The sequence below is a fragment of the Furipterus horrens genome, unplaced genomic scaffold, assembly GCF_987537825.1.
Source record: "Furipterus horrens unplaced genomic scaffold, mFurHor1.1.pri manual_scaffold_4, whole genome shotgun sequence".
In the NCBI taxonomy this organism is placed as follows: Eukaryota; Metazoa; Chordata; class Mammalia; order Chiroptera; family Furipteridae; genus Furipterus; species Furipterus horrens.
Window position 1 is genome coordinate 31008503 of NW_028327174.1, and position 14339 is coordinate 31022841.

The 14339-nt window shown below is 40.5% G+C and overlaps 1 non-coding gene across 1 annotated transcript; it reads left to right on the plus strand.

Moving 5' to 3' along the window:
- Positions 1 to 8239: 8239 nt before the first annotated feature.
- On the plus strand, positions 8240 to 8375 carry LOC150011467 (small nucleolar RNA SNORA42/SNORA80 family). The gene has a single exon (XR_016510999.1). It is a non-coding gene; the product is annotated as a small nucleolar RNA SNORA42/SNORA80 family (small nucleolar RNA).
- The last annotated feature ends 5964 nt before the right edge of the window (positions 8376 to 14339 follow it).

Genomic DNA, 14339 nt, shown 5'->3' on the forward strand with positions numbered 1-14339 from the left:
GAGGTCTGGTATGTACTCCAAAGGTTTGTCATCATAGATGCAAAAAGGAAAATAAATAGACGGGCTCAGTTAAAGTAAAGATTGACCTTGGTCACAGAAGATGCCCACCTAGGACATGACTACCCATCATGACTCACTTTTAGTTAGAAAGTTGTTTTTTTTTTCGAGAGAGGGAGAGAAACATCGATGTGTGAGAGAAACATCAATTGCTTGCCTCTAGCTTGCCCCCAGCCTGGGACCTGGCCTGCTACCCAGGGTTGTACCCTGACAAGAATTAAACCTGTGATCTTTCATTTTGCAGTATGAAGCTCAACACACTGAGCCACACCAGGCAGGGCAGTTAGAAAGTTTTAATTTCAGTCCATCCCCAGTGGTTATACCCAGTCTCTGAGTTTTTAAAGCCACCAAGTAGGCCTCCTGTGAGCTTGTGAGATTTTGTATATGGCCTCTTTTTCATCCACAATAGGCAGAAAGAGGTGGAATTTAGAAGTTAGAAGAGGGGATTATTTCAGGCAAGGACATCTTCCCTTAAGGGAAGGCAGGAAATCTATCTTACCATGAGGATCACCTCACCAGTGCTGACCAGAAAATTCCAGGCTGATTGGTTTAAAAATTCCACTGCTGGGAGAGTCTGAAACTGCACTTTAGGTGTCATTAAGTTTTGGTTTGGTGGCATTACTTAGACTGATTCCATTTTGACCTGTTGTTCCTTTTTTTTTTTAAACACATCTCTGAAAACAAACAAACAACAAAGTTAGACTTTTTTTCAGGAACAAAAACAAAATGAAAACAAAGTGTTGCTTTGGAAAAGAAACCTGGGCAGCTGAGGGATGGGGGTGGAAAGCCTTTTCCTGTTTACCCTTCCTCAGTTTGGATTACTGTGAATAAATTACCTAAACTGTCGAATGACAGCTGAAACAATTTAGTTATGAGTTTGGTGTTCTTCATTCAAGGGAGAACAGTCTATGAATTGGGGAAATGCAATGCCTGGCATGCAGCTGGGCACTCTTTCTGAGGGATTTTGGACAAGAGCAAGTCTTAGAATTTTATAGAATGTTAAAAAAGGCAACAGGGAAATGGCATGATTGGCTAATTGGTCAGGATTTCCTTATAAAGGCTAGCAGGTCCTATTTTCTAGGGTAAGGTAAGTTAGCTAAAGCTGAGTTGGAGGATTGTGATTGGTGTATGTTAAGTTTCTTGACAGGTGTTTTTTTAAGTATAGGCTGGCTTAGGTTGAGATTTGTGATGTGGGCTGGGCTACTGGGGTGGCCTCCATTTTATGGGTCCCAGTATGTGTAATTAACTTTATCAGTACAAAAAATAGAAAATATGAAAAATGCAAAAATTAAAGGTTTTTTTTTGTTTGTTTCTGTTTTAGAAGATATATTTATGCATATGTAAGCAAATACATATATATCTTTTCTACCTGGAATGGAGTTTGTCATAGGATTGGGGGGAACAGACAATGGAAATAAGACACCCTCAAAAGAATCCAACTTGACTGTAAAAGCTGGCGGTTTCCAACTAATAAGCTTATTTTTTAATTAGCTTATTTAATTTTGCAGTACAAAAGCAAAAAAAAACAAACAAAAACCTGGTATCATTTAATCTATCCGCATCGCTATTTCCCTGGCAGGTGGTTGCAAAATCATATTAGTTCAGTTATAGAACTTTGCTTTATATTCAGCGCAACTCTTCCCCTTGGGTCCTAATTAAACAAGGTTGAATCAACTTTCTGCTGATAGCATTTGTGCTTTAAAAAAGCAAAAACAAAAACAAAACTATTACATTATTCTGCATACTCTTGGAAATTTTTAGAAAGAGAGAATGAATATTTTCTCTTTAAAGGATTAAATTTAGAAAAAAAATTAAACCCACTGGAAAATAGCTTTCACATTCTAAAGGATGAGGAAGGAAAACTATGAAATCATTTTGAATGGATTTGTTCAGCAGGGGAAGAGCTGGCTCATTTTCCACAGGGGCTGCCAAGTTCACCAGACATGGGGAGAAATGATTTTACTCTTACTTTCTTACCTACATAACATGTTTAAACTGCAGGCTTATGGAAATGAAATTCCCATTTGGAGATCAGATTTTTCAGATGGATTTAAGTTATATACCGTTTGACCAAGTCAATCATACCAGACTTAGTAGATGGCTTTTCTCATTTTAATGTTGTGGACTTTGTTTAGGGATCATTTTTATAAGTCACAGTGAGTCTGTTAGCAAGTGCTGCATCTGATTTAGGCTTTGCAGCTCATTATCTCTGGGCTGCGTTAAATTTTTCTCTTGAGCAATAATTATATTACCTCTCCTTAAAAGCAAACTTTCTGAATCATTGTCGGATTTTACTTTCTAAAATCTAGAGGATCCCCCGCATTCATGGGTAGCTCAATATGCTCAAGGGAACTGATTTCAGCATGTAGCTCGTTTGTGTGGCTGTCAGAAATGTGCAAGCATGGAGCAGACCAGGGCAACGGAGCCTTTCTTCTCGGAGATCAGGCACTGTCTCGATTTAAGACGTGGCCCAGAGTCCTAACTCCACTGCTAAGCTTCCTTCTTCTTATTGCTTGAAAATATGAATGAATTGTTTGTTCTGTTTTACAGAGTTGAAGCTTGTTGGATTTAAGAGGCAATTGCATGCCAGTATGTGCACCCACATGTAAATGTGCACCCTGGCATTAACGAAAGAAACTTTTGTTGTATTCCGTCCCTTCAAGGGAAGCTGAAGGAAAGCACACCCCCTGCCACTTCATTATGTCAAAGGTTTGTGTCTCCCATAGTAAAGCCACAGAAAAAAAAAGGACTTCCTGCCAGCCAAGTGGTGTGGATGAGCTGGCAGGAAACTGGCACCAGGTGTTAGAGCAGGGGTGTCAGGCCAGACCTTGGTTCAGCAACCTCGGTACTTGAATTCTGGCTAAAAAAGAGTTCAGAGCCAAGATTCAAACTATAAGAGCAAGTTTATTAGAAAGTCACAGGGGGGTAAAATCAATAAAAAAAGAAACAAAAAAAAAATGAAAAAAAATGAAAAATTAAACAAAATAAATTTAAAAAAAATACAAAGTCACAGAGGTAGAAGAAGTGAGCCATAGAAGAAATGGGCTCAGGAAACAAGTTACAGAGGTAAAAGAAGGGCCCTTAGAGTTTAAGAGAAAGAGAGAGGCAAGCCAGACCCACCTGTGGGTACAAGGTGGGGAAAGGCGCTGGCTGGGGGGGATGGGAGGGGAGCTGACAGCTCCAGAGACAGAGCCTCACTGGGTCCTCCAGCTTGAGGGTATTTATCTAGAGGTCTCAGGGGAGGATCCCAATAGCAAACTGGTCAGCTTCCCAGGTGTGTCTTTCAGGGTCATGGTCTCTACTGATTGGTCAATGCCGGGGCAGGGGTCATTAGTCAGTGCAGCTGGTCCTGAGGTCAGCCATGGCATTGCTTGTTAGGTTTTGCTGCTTTTCTGGGCCTGGAGCTGGAACACAACTGAGGCCTAGATGTACAGTATTCCCTCATCATGGGTATTACGTTCTAGACCCCCTCTCCCCCCGCAATAGGGGAAAATCCACGAACTAGGAACCTTACATTTATTTTAGTATTGATAAATATATTTAAGGCTTTATAAACCCTTCCCACACACTTATAAACCATTCCCAGTCCCTTATTAACCTTTCCCACTCCCTTATTAACCTTTTCCACACTTCTATAAACACTATTTATGTTCTTAAACATATTCTACACTCTTAAACCTACATAACTTTAACAACATATGTATACAGTACCACAAAATCCCGCGATATAGCGAAAAATCCACGATAAATAAATATAATATTTTTAAAAATCCCGCGATACAATGAGGCCACGATAAGTGAACCACGATATAGAGAGGGACTACTGTATTTGATTTGGGTGAGAACCTCACTGTCCTGGGGGCTCAGTGTTAAGTGATATTCTCTGTTCCTCTTGTTCATTCCAGTTCCAAGGAGGTCTAACCTACATGACTACAACATGCCAGGGGAGGGAAGGTCAGGGGAGATTCTGAACCACATGACCAGTGACATGAAGGGGCAGGGGGTCTAAACTGCATGGCCAGCGATAATGATAGGGAAGGAAATGTTACCCTGAGGGTGAAGTCCTTGTTTTGCCACTTTTGCCCATTGCTAGGCACCTGGGGATTTCTGCCCTGGTGACCTTCTGTATTTGGCCCATCATCCTTGCTCTGCTCTTGTCTGTCTAAATGTCCCCCACAGATGGAATAGATTCAAATATATGAGACAGAACCTGCATTGTGTCTGGTCCTTTGCACGTGGTTCCTCTAGCTGAGAGAGCCAATGAGAACTCCCTCACTCTCTCCATAGCCTCCCGGTGCTTCTAGGAATTGCTTCTCTCCTGTTTCCAAGCTTCATCCATCCCTTTCTCCAACCAAAAGAGATTTCTGAATTCTTCAGAATTCTTTGCCAGAGATCCTACAAATCATAGCACATAGTAGGTGTTCAGAAAATATTTATGGAATAAATACAAATACTAAATTACGATCAAATATGCCCTGTTTGTTAGACTGTTGAAAATTATCTGACCTGTTTTTGCCCGCATGGCTCTTTATAGCTAAGCATTCTGGGGTGGGAAGTGTTTTGAAGACCTCTCATTGAGATGAGCTCGAAGAGATCTGTCATTGATATGACAACACATGTAGGTAGCTACATTGAGGCAGAGGAGGGAAAGGTTAACATGCTTTACAAATGCTAAACTGCACTAATTTGTTATGGGCAAACTAACTTTTGTTACTTAAACTAAAGTTAACTTCCATATCAACAGCAGAGAAATTAATGATGACAACAATGATTAGGTTCCCTGAAAGCTCTCAGGAATGCCAACAGATGTGAAACACACACCATTTTAGGACTTCCAGTCAAGGTGGAGGTGTAGGTAGACACATTTTGCCTCCTTGCACAACCTTAAGAAGGATCACAACCTACATCAAAGCAAGAACACCCAGAACTGCCAGAAAATTGAACTGCTTGGCAGTCCAACAACTAAGGATTTAAAGAAGCCATACTCATCCAGACTGGTAAAAGGGGAGGAGCCAGGGAACAGAGGCAGAGAGGACATAGTGTGGTGGCATTGAGGCAGCAGTCACTGTGGCCAGCAGAAACAGGTAATCCCACATTCATGTGTAGTGGATAAAAATTAGGAGGGATACTTGGGGAGCATGTGGTCCCAGCCCCAGGCCAGACCGCTCAGCCCAGGGTAACAGTGCCAGGAAAATAAAGCCTCATCACTTCTGGCTGTAAAAACCAGTGGGGGTTGGGATGATGTAAGAAACTGCCCATCTCCCAGGAGAGTCTGTTTAAAGGGCCTGCACGATCCTAGAATGTATGCAAACCCACACACTCTGGGAACCACCACCAGGGAGGGCAACAGCTAGAGGCATTTTCTACCCTGGTAACCTGTTACATACAGGAAATGGGTGAAGTGACTGGAAATGGGGTGAGTGCAGAGCAAGCCTTCAACAGCCAGGCAGTGGCATTGTCCCTTCTCTGACCCATCCCCTACATACAGAGCCACAAAGTGGTGAAGTGGGTTGTCCCACCCTGGCAATTATGAAAGGCTCCACCACCTACAGTGTTATAGGTGCATCAAGACAGAGAGTCAAAGCAGCTCAACATAATGCACAGATACAAACACAGGGAGGCTGCCAAATTGAGGAGACAAAGAAATATGGCTCAAATTAAAGAACAGAACAAAACCCCAGAAAAAGAACTAAACAAAATGGAGATAGCCAGCCTATCAGATGCAGAGATCAAATCACTGGTGATAAGGATGCTCAGAGAACTCACTGAGTAAAGCAAATTCATAGGGAAGAAATGAAGGCCACACTAGGTGAAATAAAGAAAAATCTGCAGAAAATCAACAGTGAAGTGAAGGAAGCCAGGATTCAAATCAATGATTTGGAACATAAGGAAGAAATAATCAGTCAATCAAACTGAACAAGTAAACAGGAATTCAAACAATAAGGACAGAATAAGAAAACTCTGGGACATCTCCAAAAGTGCCGACATCCAAATTATAGGGATGCCAGAAAGAGAAGAGGAAGAGCAAGAAATTAAAAGCTTATTTGAAAAAATAATGAAAGAAAACTATACTAATTTGGTGAAGGAAATAGATATACAAGTCCAGGAAGCACAGAGAGTCCCAAACAAGTTGGACCCAAAGAGGACCACACCAAGACACATCATAATTAAAATCCCAAAGGTTAAAGATAAAGAGAGACTTAAAAGCAGCAAGAGAAAAGCAGAGTTACCTACAGAGGAGTTCCCATAAGACTATCAGCTGATTTCCCAAAAGAAATTTTGTAGGCAAGAAAGAGCTGGCAAGAAGTATTCAAAGTGATGAAAAGCAAGGACCTACAGCATATGTTACTCTATTGAGCAAAGCTATTATTTAGAATGGAAGGGCAGATAAAGTGCTTCCCAGACAAGGTAAAGCTAAAGGAGTTTATCATCACCAAGTCAGTATTAAATGAAATGTTAAAGGAACTTGTTTAAGAAAAAGAAGGTCAAAACTATGAACATTAAAATGACAACAAACTGAAAACTATCAACAACTGAATCTGCAAAACGAAAACAAACTAAGCAAACAACCAGAGCAGGAACACAATCATAGGTATGGAGATCATTTGGAGGGTTATCAGCTGGGAGGGGGAAGGGGAAGAATAGGGGAAAAGGTACAGGGATTAAAAAGCATAATTGGTAGGTACAAAATAGACAAGGAGATGTTAAGAATACTGTAGGAAATGGAGAAACCAAAGAACTTGAATGCACTACCCATGGGCATGAACTAAAGAGAGGGATTGATGTAGAGAAAAGGGGTACCAGGCAGACGGGCAAAGGGGGAAAAATTGGGACAACTGTAATAGCATAGTCAATAAAATGCAAAAAAAAAAACCACACACACCGTTTTACTGACATAAAGTACTATCAAGGCTATTAGAAAATGATTAGAAGTCAGTGTCTGGGAGCTTAGACTACCTTTTGGGAGTGGATCTTCAGAAACTATTTAAGTCTGCTAAACAAATAAACAAACATGCTCATATTTTATAAAACACAAGAAACATCATCTTAAGACCTAGTGTTCATTATTATTACTACAAGTGTTAAAATACCTCTACAACTTATTTGAGTATTCATAATATTAGGGATTGGTCAAGGGAGAGGATGTAGCATGGAAAACCTCTGGGCATGCCCCGTGAGTGCCCTGACTAATGGACCCCGTCTTAGGGAGCCTCAGGCTGCCTAGATATTCACACAGACTAGAGAATGATGAAAGGCAGAGAGAATTTCCTCTTTTGCCTTTAGTTCTTATCTCTTACAGAACTAGAGGAGATTGTGGATGAAAGGGGATGCTGTAATAAATCATAAATTCCTAACTGGGCAGCTCATGGTGGGTAGTCACTTCCCAAGCAAGTAACTTTTTAGTAAAGGTTTATCTTTGCCTTAAGTAAGCCCTGTCCATTGTTTCTTTGCATCTAGGCTAACACACTTTTTAAAAAAATATCACAGCCATACTTTATTTTTCAATTACAGTTGACACTTAATAATATTTTATATTAGTTTCAGGTATACAACATAGAGGTCAGACAATAATATAACTTACAAAGTGATCCCCGCGCCCCCAATTCTAGTACCCACCTGGCATCGTACATGGTTATTACAGTATTATTGATTATATTTCCTATGCTACACTTTATATCCCTGGGGAAGGTTAATGTACCTTTGTCCCCACCCCCACTTTTATTTTTTTTCTTTTTAAAAATTATCTTGTTAATTTTTTAATTTTTATTTTTAATAAATATTTTATTTATTTATTTTTAGAAAGAGGGGAAGGAAGGGAGAAAGAGAGGGAGAGAAGCAGCAATGTGTGCCAGAGATACATTGATTGGTTGCCTCTCGCATGCCCCCAACTGGGGACCTGGCCCACAAGCCAGGTATGTGCCCTGACTAGGAATTGAACTGGCAAACTTTGGTTTGCTGGTTGGCACTCAGTCCTTTGAACCACAGCTGCCACCATTTTTATTTTTTAACACACCTTTGAAATGTGTCTTTTCAGATCACCGCCTTCTAAGAGGTAACTACCCTCAAGGGAGCACATAATCTTGTTAACTATTCTATCATCCAATTCCTGCCTTGCTTTCTCCCACCTTCATGTGATCTTCTCTCCCTCCATTATTTCCAAATGCATAAAAGAAACTGCACAGCATGGTAATGGCTTTGTGGTGGGCTCTTCTCTAGGGGCCTCCTGTAATGCACCCATGCCAGAGTCCATTGCAGCCTCAAACCATTGCCCAGCCTCCTTGCCGTGGGTTGTAAGCACTGAAGGGGGTTGTACACTGTGGAAAAACAAACACACAAACAAAAGAAGGAAACTGTAAAACTTATATCCTGGAGAACATTTGAGATCTTGCTGTCTGGCATAGGTTGTCTTTCTGGGCTCAAATACACTCATTAAAAATTCTCTACAGGTTTGGATGTTTCTTACCTTGACAAGTCCTTGTACTCTGGGTAGGGCCTTTTTGTATCTCTAAGTGGGGGTTTTACAAACTTTAACCTTGTAGAGTTGGGATGATTAAGTGAATTAATTCATGTAAAGTTCTTAGAACACCACCTGGCAGAATAAAAACTGAATACTTATTATTAATCAGCATCATCTCAGGTCTTGGCAGGTCTGAGATCTCCAGCACTGCTGGGCTGTCTCCTGAAGAAAACATTTATTAAATTTCTATTAATTTCTTCTAGGGAACTAGCATTTAATGAGCACCAACTATGCCACAGGAAAAGAGAGAGAGAGAGAGAGAGAAAGAAAGAGAGAGAGAGCAATGTGAGAGAGAAACTGATCAGTTGCCCCTGTACATGCTCTGACAGGATCGAAACGGCAACTTTGTGGTGTATGGGCCATGCTCCAACCCACTGAACCACCCAGCTAGGGCTGATTTCCAAAGTGTTTATAAGAGGGAATCTCAAACTAAGTGGGTTTTCAGGATGTGTTGCAGTTGTACATGTGACGTGAGATTTTCAGGGAACAGGATAGATAGTTACTAGGGTGAGGTGAGAGAGGTGCTAGGGCACACAATTTAAGATGTCACTCCCCGGTTTGTACACGTGCAGGCGCGCCACTGAGAGCACTGCCTTCCTCCATTCTCTGTCCTGGCTTCTTGCCTCACTCCAGCCCTGGCCCTGTCAGTAAGCACCAAACAGCTCAGGACATGTGTGTGGGGACAAAAGACAGTAAGTAGAAAAGTGGTTTGGGGCCAAGTCATAAAGAACCTTTAGTCATACCTGACAGTTTGCATGTGACATCATGGGTGTTTCTCAAACTGTGGTGTTGAAATTATCTGTTGTTTTTTAACTTCAGAATCCCCAAATGGAGTAGAAAGGTCTAGAGAATACATGTTAGTCTGTCTGAATCCTTTGGAAACCTTCTTCCTGTTCAGGAAAGAGATAAATGAGATAATGGTGAAAATATCTAGTAAAGTCACTGTAAGGTCAGTCACTTTCTTTAATATATTTTAGCATATATGTCATGATGTTGTGTGTGTACCATGTGTGTTAATCTGTTACCCAGATGCTGCTGGCATTCTAATCCAGAGGTACAAGGCAGTAACCAAATGCAAGAAAAAATTCTTGTTGGGTCTGGTTTTTAAAAATTCACTGTAAACACACTTTGGGGACAAATGTGGACATTTGAGTACAGACTGAGCCTTAGAGGATATTAGAGGATTCATATTCATCTTATTAAGCATGTAACGATATTGTGATCACAGGGAAATGTATTTAGTTGTGAGATGTGCATACTAAAGTATTGAAGGGGAAACTGTTGTAATGTCTATAATTAACTACATAATATATGAGCAAACATGATAAAATGCTAAGACTTATTAAGTCTCGGTGATGAGTATATGCATGTTCATTATACTATTCTGTCTTCTTTCTATATGTATAAAAGATGTTCGTAATGAAAAGCTAAAGAAAAGAAAGCAAGCACAGTCCAGAGGTGGTGGTTTTCTGATATTCAGAGACAGCTTTTACAAATGCTTCTGTGACCAGTATCATGATCAACAAAGATGTGTTTTAATTTGCTTACTAAATGCGAGAAATGGGTTTTACTGGTAAAAATAACTATGGCCTGTGGACCATCATGATGAATGTTGGAAATAAGATCTTTCCTAATAAAATGAAACATACTTAAGGTATGTGATTATCTGAAAACGTCCTACAGACTCTCCCTACCCTCGCCTAAGTAGAGGGTAGGAAGGAATCTCCAGAGGCCCTTGGCCTGTGCCCTTAGGAATGATGCTTGAGGCTAAGTCCTTCAAGGAATCTCTTGAGGCTTCTTGGTGTCTGACCCAATTCTTCCTCTGGATAGAATCTTGGGTTTTTCTTGAAGAAACCTTTTTTTTTTTTTTTTTTTTTTTTTTTGGTAGCTACCAAAAAGAACCTAAAACATGTGCATATCCAAGCTGGCTCAGGTTAGTTAGCAAAATAGGATTTGCACATATTAAGTTCTCGATATTTACATATTAATTTTCATTCCCTAGTTTTGAACTTTTTGCTGTTGTAAGTAATCCAAAATACATGGTGTCTTTTTAGGTATCCTTTCAAAACTACAATGTCCATATACCCCATCTAAACTGATTATTCAATTATTGACTAGATCTTCTAAATACCACACCCCATACAATTTTCCTTTATTTTAAATGAAATGTTGTATAGAATGTAAACACCAATGAACACCATGATGTCCTTGAAGACCCATTCTGTCCGTATTTCTCAGAAGCTAATGTCAAGGATGCATACTTAGTTTTCCTTGTTATTATCCATAGCTAGAAAAATCATGCTGTGTTTTTCTTAAATCTCACACCCACAATATTTCTGACACCAGATGTGTGAACCAATTCTCTAACACCAACTGGGTGTCCTACAATTCAATTCAGCTCTGACCCTATCTAACTGGAATTAGGGTCTGATCCCACAAGTTTAAGGGCTCCATTCCACAAGACTACCCCCACTTCAGATGCCAATCATAGATCCTAAGTTGTCACTTGTACTTATGATCCATGGGATATAAATCAGAATTCCCAAAGTCCTTATTCAGGTTCAATAGTTGACTAGAACGGCTCACAGAAATCAGGGAAGCACAACATATACTGCTTTATTATAAAATATTCTATAATAAAGAAATGAGCATTCAGATGAAGAGCTACATATGGTAAGGTCCAGAAGGGCCCCAGCTCTGTGGAATTGGGATGTGTCAGCCTCCCTACAGCACCTGGAGGTGTTTAACAACCTGGGAACTCTCCAAACTGCTTAGTTTTAGGACTTTTAAGGAGTCTTCATCATGTAAGCCTGATCAATTATTTACTCAATCCCCTGCCCCTCTCCCCTCCCTGGAGAATAGGAGTGGGGCTGAAAAGTCCAAGCTTTTAATCATGGCTGGTCTTTCTAGTAACCAGCCCCCATCCTGAAGCTATTTAAGAGCCAACCAAGAGAGATCCTATCACCCAGGAAATTTGGAGCGATGTAGGAACTCTTAAGTCAGGAACCAGGGGCAAAAACCAAATATTAGAACAAAAGATGCTCCTAGCACTTTTATTGCTTAGGAAATTACAAAGGGTTTTAGGAACTCTGGCCAGGGGCCCAGGATGAAGACCAAAATATATATTTCTTATTTTATCACAATACCACAGTAACATATGGAAAATGTCATTGCTTTAAGGTAGCAGTTATTGCCCTGACTGCTGTGGCTCAGTGGGTTGGGCATCATTCCCGCAAACCAAAAGGTTGCTGGTTTGATTCCCGGTTGGGGGCACACCAGAGACAACCAGTCAATGTTTCTCTCCCTCTCTTTCTCCCTCCCTCCCCCTTTTTCTAAAAATAAATAAAATCTTAAAAATGGCAGTTATTAACACTGTCATCAGACAACCCGTGGGACTGCATATACATACATATATGAGGTCTGTCCAGAAAAAGTCCAGCCATTGTTAATATAACAAGAACGGTTTGAGCGACATCAATGTAACCTGGCAGCCAAGGAGAGTGGACTGGAATGCGCATGTGTGAACAATGAACAATGACGACTTCACTGTAGTGGTCAGCGGGGGCAGTAGATACTGTTGAGTGAGCGTGTGTACTGTGTGGCCCCACATTCAAAATGACTGAGCAAGTAAGCAACAGATCTGCATCAAATTTGCCTTAAGCTTGAACATTCCTCCACAGAAACTATTTGGATGATTCAGAAGGCCACAGCTATGGACAACTGGTGACTGGCAGCTTTATCATGATAACACATCCACTTGTGCAATCATGTCTCATGCAGAGCTTTTTTGACAAAACATCAAATTGCCTAGGTGATTCAGCCCCGCTACAGTGCAGATTTGGTGCCCTGCAACTTATGGTTATTGCCGAAACTAAAATCACATTTGAAAAAGAAGAGATGTCCGACCATTAGTGAGATTCAAGAAAATACGACAGGGCAGCTGATGATGATTGGGAGAACTGTGTGAGGTCCCAAGGTGCCTACTTTGAAGAGGACTGAGGTGTCAATGTCCTATGTACAATGTTTCTTGTATCTTTTTCAACATATGTCTATTTCCCGTAGTACATGACTGGATACTTTCTGGACAGACCTTGTTGTATACGTTTACTTATGAAAATAGTTTAGAACCTATAGCATTTCAGATGTACATTGATAGTTATTTTTTATATAAATAAAATTCTCTACTGCAAATGATGTAATAAAGTCCTGTTTTACTTCCCTTTCTACCCAATTTATATTCCATTATCCACTCTCCTGCTTCCATCTTGACTCTTGGTTCTTTGTCCTTTTGACTTACCCTCCTGGAAAAGCCCTGATGCGGGAGCAATCCAGCATGCCTGTCAGGGACTTCAACAGAAGGGTTGCAAGCATCTCCATCATCCCACCGAATGAGAGTGTAAAGGTCCCGCAGCTTAGACAGTCCCAATCAGTTTTGGCAGGAATCCCAGGTCAAGCTGAGACAGCTATAATTCTTTCCCCAATTTATATGGGGTTATGATTCAGAGAATTTAGTCAGCTTCATCATGGCTAAAGATATTAGCAAGAGTGGCATTCAAAATATTCAGTGATTTGAATGGTATGGGTGCTCGCCATTCAGAATGGTTGCAAACCATGTCATAGTACTAGGGCCCTGGAGGTCCCTGACATGCCTTCTGTTGTTCTGGTAGCTGCTGGATCATGGGAGAACCAGGGGGTCCAAAGGGAGGTGGTACTTCCAGTATTTTAAAATCTGTATGTGGGCCCTGGGGGGGTAGCTCAGTTTGTTAGAGTGTTGTTACAGAACACCAAGGTGGTGGGTTTGAGCCCCACTCAGAGCATGTAGAAGAATTAACCAATGAATGCACAAATAAGTGGAAACAACAAAAATTGTTTCTCTCTCTCCCTCTCTCTCTCTAAAAATCAATTAAAAAAAGAAATGTATGTGGAACATGGAAGCCCTGGACAACCATGCTCCCTGCCATATTGTTAAATTGCATCTGTTATAACTTACTTTAAAATACTTCCTTATAAACAGTGTAATGTGCTTTGCATAAATTAACTTTAATCTATACTCCAAAGGAGGTGAGCTATCATTAGTTACCTATTAGGAAGTCACACTCTGGAGGTGGTTAGTTATAATCTGAAGTGCCCTAATCAGAAATCCATACTCCCCAGGTGGCTACTTAAGTATTTCAAAGATCTTTATTGAGATTTATACCAGAAGGTTCATTAATTAGCATCCAGGATGTTAGAAATACATTTTCATTAGTGAAATAAATAGTGTCCCCGATACACGACTAGCTAAAAAGATTTCACAGCCCTATCACTCTTGTGTGAATGAGGTACAAGAACACCTGACTAGAGTATGAATTCTGTGAGATCGGAGATTTTAGTGGCTTTACTCATAGCTATGGAACCAGTGCTAAGAACAGGGCCTGACACATAGCAGACAGTAAATATACCCCCTATATGATGAATAAGTTACTGGGAAGTCCAGCAACCTACTACCTGCTAGGTCTGTTTTATTTGATTTTTTGTCCACCTCTCCTCACTGCCTTCTATTCAGTTCTTGTAGCCATCTACTGACAGGCCTGAACAGAAGTTTGGCTGATTATGCTCTCTGGATATTGCTGCACCCACCTCAGAGTGAAAATCTCTTAGGCGAGATGCTCGTAGGCACACTTGAGAACAGAGAGCAAGAACTTTCTTAAACTAACATGAATATGTGTATGACTTTTTCTGCCCACTTGCTAAAAAACAAAACAAAACATTATCTATTTGGAAG